This window comes from Nicotiana attenuata, chromosome 8 (genome assembly GCF_001879085.1).
Source record: "Nicotiana attenuata strain UT chromosome 8, NIATTr2, whole genome shotgun sequence".
Taxonomy (NCBI): Eukaryota; Viridiplantae; Streptophyta; class Magnoliopsida; order Solanales; family Solanaceae; genus Nicotiana; species Nicotiana attenuata.
The window spans coordinates 1,683,621-1,689,481 of NC_031996.1; positions in this window are offsets into that span (position 1 = coordinate 1,683,621).

Below are 5,861 nucleotides of genomic sequence, written 5' to 3' on the forward strand. Positions count from 1 at the left end.
TTTTTTTTGTTATCTTAGGAGAAAGATTCATCAGACTAAGATTTCTATCCTAGGAGAAAGTTCATCAGACTAGGTTTTCTATCTTATGAAAAAAATTCATCAGACTAAGATTTTAATCCTAGGAGAAAGTTCATCAGACTAGGTCTTTTTTTTTGGTATCTTAGGAGAAAGATTCATCAGACTAAGATTTCTATCCTAGGAGAAAGTTCATCAGACTAGGTCTTCTATCTTAGGAGAAAAATTCATCAGACTAAGATTTCGATCCTAGGAGAAAGTTCATCAGACTAGAATTTATATTTGGAGGAAAATCCATCAGACTAGGACTTTTTATCGTAGGAGGAAAAATGTAAAAATCAATGGCAAGATTTTATGCACAATAGCAAGACAAATAAAGGCAAAGATTTGAGAAACTTTCCTTTGGCGACTCTTCTCTTCTTCTTCTTCTTTTTTTCTTCTCTTTTTTTTTTGTTTTTTTCTTTTTTTTTTGTTTTTTTTTGAACCACTTTCCTTGCATTTCTTTGTTCCTGTTTCACACAAAGAAAAATTTGTCAGTTTTGAAAATGGTGGTTGGTTTGTGGCCTTGAGTCCTGGGCAGCTTGGCTTCTGCTCAATCAGCTTTGAGTCGGTTTCAAGAGACTTTTGCTCTGCATCAACCCTAATTGTTTCACACCCAGTACCATTTGTATTTGTGGCTCAATCAGCCCTATCCCAACTGGAGATCTTTGCTCAGGTGACCTTTTCTGATATCTTGAATGACTTCCTGCTTTTTGAGCAATTTGTCTGTCAGAAAGAATCACAAGTTATCTTTGCTTGCGCCAAGTAGGCTAACAAGAGTGTTTTTGGGGGGAGCCTTTGCATGAATCCTCAAGGTATGTTGTCAGTAACAACTAAGTGTGCTGGCCAAATTTACTTTGTGCAGCTGAAAAGCTGGTAGCAGATTTTGAAATCTTTTCTTGCTTGTTTTGACAAGGACTGACTCAGAGTGATGGACACAATGATGCAAAGAAATAAGTATTAACAAGAAATGCCCATGTCGGAAGGACAGACAGAAGAGTTTTTTTTTCTTTTTTTTTCCAATAACTAGCCTTAATGATCATGACATGCATTTTGGACCCAACAGCCTGATCTATCAACTAATCCAATCTTCCATTTTACCATTCTTATGACCTTTGAAGTCGGGCTTGTTCGTGCCGATCCTTTGCATCAACTCTCGCTTTCGACTAGTGGTGCCTCGAGGGATTTTCACCAACAAGTCTCTCTCATTTATTTATCTCTACTTACCGTCGTCTTACAGTGCACGTGAGGGTTTTCACTAGTAAGACTCTCTCATTTTCTTTTATTTTTCTTTTTCTTTTGCTTTCTTGTGTGAGCAACTTGACAGTGTTCTATGTCACGTGATAACTGTTGCTCATTGCATGCGTCCCTTGGCATTCTTGAAGGCTGATCAGGAGGTCTTTATTTGGAAAGTTTTTGGACAGGGTTGGAAAGAAGGGTCGGCATGAGGGCTCAAAGTAGACTCAAAATTAGGGGTTGTAGACTTACAACTCTTGGAATCGACTCTTTCAAAAGTGAAATAAAATCTCTACCCCAGTTTCAGCTATTGGGGATTTTTTCTTTTGGAATATTTTTTTCTGAATTCTTATTTGGTTGGACCGAACCGTGAGGCTGCCTACGTATCCTTTTTTTAAGGAATCAGGTCTAACGTAGTTCAAACATTTGACCTAACTATTTTTTTTCATCTTTCTTTTTTTGTTTTGCTTTTTTTTTTCTTTTGTTTTCAAAACAAGTTGCCCCAGCTTTTATTTTCTGGAGGCATGGACCTTTGCCAGTTCTTTTCTTTTTCATTTTTTTTCACTTGGACTTTCTAAGAATTGCCCCAGTTTGTACTCTTGGGACATGGATTTTTTTTTCTTTTTCGTTTTTTCTCTTTTTCATCATTTTTTTTGGGTTTTTTGACTCTTGACTCTAACTTGATTCCAAAAGAGGGTGGTCAAAGAAAATAACACAGGCTCAGAAGGGGTAGCGAAGGATATAAAGTGTTTGGATAGCAGAAAAAAGGCCTCCCAACCTCGAGAACGCCAAACATATTATCTTTTCGTGATCATAGCATTGATGAACATGCCTGTCTTCTTGGTTTTTCGTGGTCACAAGACACTTTCCATCCCTTAATGTTAAATTTTCCAACAAACTTCAATTGATTAAACATCCTCAAGCCCGATCTTCACAATGATTTGAAGGTGAATTTTACTCGACCTTAATACCAAAGTATTTCAACTCTTTATTCATCCTCAAAGTTAGTTTTTCCAGTTATCATATTCCAAATTAAATCAGTTTCTAAGATCTGGACAAAATTTCCGCATGCATGTCATGTCATTAGAACTAGCGAGAAAAGAACTAAGAACAAAATCACTCAAAAGGACAAACAGTATTTCATTGAGTAAAGGATGAAAGGGTTTGGCAACAAGACAAACAACCTAAAATCCGAGTTACAACACTAAAATAACCCGGAAAATGAAAATAGCAACAGAACAAACAGACAAGACTCAGACAAACAGAATGGAGGGATAGAAGGGTTTGACTCGATGAAACAAATAAAATCTGGATGACAACCCTGAAATAACCTAGATAGTAGAAAAAACATCAAAACAAGCTACCAAGATTCCTTCCTAGTAAGGAGAGAATGACTTTTCAATTTCTAAGCTTGAAATTTAGCCACAAATTTGCTAATCAGAATCACCATGGCCTTCTCCAATTTCAGTTGGCAAGCTCCCGAGAAGATTCTCATACTCCATGTCACCAGGCATCATCCCCACAAAGTGTGCATCATCATGTGCAGGTAAAGGATTCTGCGTGATATTCTGGGTGTCACTGTCCTGGATCACAATCAATTTTTGTTGGATCATCCTTTCTATTTCTCTTTTCAAATCTCGACAACTTTCAATATTTTTCCCCTGGGCATTGGAATGGTATTCACACCTTTTAGAAGGGTCAAAGCTTCTTGCACGTGGGTCCACATGATTTGGAGGAATGGGTGAAATCATGTCATAATGCTTTAATTTCTCAAACAAGCTTGCAAGGACTCTCCTATTGGTGTAAAATTATCCTTCAACCTTTGTTCCCCTCTATACCCCTGGCTTGGATGTGGATTATAGGGAACTTGAAAATTTTGTGGAGGCTGGTGGAGATTTTGCGACGCTCGTGCTCGCCTTCTCGGGTGATTTGGTGGCTGGACGACATACTGAGGTGGAGCAACATAGTATTGTGAGTTCTGAGGTGAGCAAATACGAGCGATTTTTGCCCATTTGAAACTCCGTGTGAAGCATTTTTGAAAAGTTTGACCATTTGCCTACATATCCTTGGCTAAAAAGGAATCAGGTCATTGTAGTTCGGGAAGTTTTGGTAGCTGGGACTACCGGGAGCTGTGGTTTCACTGTTGTTGCTGCTGCTCCTACTTACTGAACCTCCTTATTACACCGTGTCAAAATAAAAAGAAGCTAGACTAAACTATGGTCTATGAATTACAAAACCTATCTATGTCTTCAAACTTGATCTTGTATTTCTTGTTGCCTTGTTGTCTTGTAATCTCCCGGCGACATCCTTTTGTTGCTGCCTTGAATTGTGATCTGAGATGTTTTGCCCTTTCTCCAGGTGGCTGCCTGACTGCTGACTACACTTCAAGATGTTTTCCTTTCTCCGGGTGATGCTTGACCGCTGAACTCGAACGTATTCCCTGCTCTCCAGGTGGGTTCCTGATTGCTGTACTGAACGGTATTCCTCTGTTCTTCAGGCGGGCTCCTGATTGCTGAAACTTGAAATGTATGCCTCTGTTTTCCAGGCGGGCTCCTGACTTCAACAAAATAGACAAAAACAAAGAAAATCTCTTGCCCCAGTTTGGTGACTGGGCATCATATTACAAGACATTAACAAGCATTTGAGAACTAAAAATTGATTTGTAATACCTCTGTTCTCCAGGCGGGCTCCTGACTGCTGAAACTTGAATTGTAATACCTCTGTTCTCCAGGCGGGCTCCTGACTGCTGAAACTTGAAATGTATGCCTCTGTTCTCCAGGCGGGCTCCTGACTGCTGAAACTTGAAACGTATGCCTCTGTTCTCCAGGCGGGCTCCTGACTTCAACAAAATAAACATCAAAGAAAATTTTCTGCCCCAGTTTGGTAACTGGGTACAACACGTTATCAAATATTAAAATTAGAAGCTAAAATTTGAATTGTACTTCCCTTGTTCTCCAGGTGGGCGCCTGACTACTGAAGCTTGAAAAGTACTCCCTTGTTCTCCAGGTGGGCTCCTGACTGCTGAAACTTGAAAAGTATTCCCTTGTTCTCCAGGTGGGCTCCTGATTGCTGAACTTGAAAAGTATTCCCTTGTTCTCCAGGTGGGCTCCTGACTGCAACAAAATAAACAACAAAGAAAATTTTCTGCCCCAGTTTGGTAACTGGGTACAGCATGTTATCAAATATTAAAAATTAAAAGCTAAAATTTGAATTGCACTTCCCTTGTTCTCCAGGTGGGCGCCTGACTGCTGAAGCTTGAAAAGTATTCCCTTGTTCTCCAGGTGGGCTCCTGATTGCTGAACTTGAAAAGTATTCCCTTGTTCTCCAGGTGGGCTCCTGACTGCAACAAAATAAACAAACAAAGAAAATTTTCTGCCCCAGTTTGGTGACTGGGTACAGCATGTTATCGAATATTAAAAGCTAAAATTGGAATTGTACTTCCCTTGTTCTCCAGGCGGGCTCCCTGACTGCTGAAACTTGAAACGTATGCCTCTGTTCTCCAGGCGGGCTCCTGACTTCAACAAAATAAACAACAAAGAAAATTTTTTGCCCCAGTTTGGTAACTGGGTACAGCACGTTATCAAATATTAAAAATTAGAAGCTAAAATTTGAATTGTACTTCCCTTGTTCTCCAGGTGGGCGCCTGACTACTGAAGCTTGAAAAGTATTCCCTTGTTTTCCAGGCGGGCTCCTGCTTGCTGAACTTGAAAAGTATTCCCTTGTTCTCCAGGTGGGCTCCTGACTGCAACAAAATAAACAACAAAGAAAATTTTCTGCCCCAGTCCGGTAACTGGGTACAATATGTTATCAAATATTAAAAATTAAAAGCTAAAATTGAATTGCACTTCCCTTGTTCTCCAGGTGGGCTCCTGATTGCTGAACTTCAAAAGTATTCCCTTGTTCTCCAGGTGGGCTCCTGACTGCTGAAACTTGAAAAGTATTCCCTTGTTCTCCAGGTGGGCTCCTGATTGCTGAACTTGAAAAGTATTCCCTTGTTCTCCAGGTGGGCTCCTGACTACAACAAAATAAACAACAAAGAAAATTTCTGCCCCAATTTGGTGACTGGGTACAGATGTGAGTATTAAACTGAATTATTCTACCAAGAATGAGAAAGCCAAATCCTACTATCCAGAAGGTCCTGATAACTCCTAACAATTACGAGCCTAAGCTATATCTCTTAAAGGTATTACTCCCACTACATTTGTTGTCTTAAAAGGTCTTAAACTACTTTCCATTATCCAGGCGGGTCCTGACAACTACTAATTAAAAGACAGTGTTAACCTATGCCATATCTACTGAAGGTACGGCTTCCACTGTATTTTGTTACCTAAGCAGGCCTTAAAACTACGTCCCATTATCCAGGAGGGTCCTGAAAATCAAAATTCAAGTCTTATTAGGTGTGCCAATTCTATGGCTAAATTATACTATCCTACAACAGTATCTTGTTACCTAAGGAGATCTTAGAACCGTGTCCCATTATTCAGGAGGGTCCTGATCACCACTAATTAAATCCTATCTTAGACAACCTATGTTCTTTAGGATACATTTGTGCTAAATTATGCTACTCATGC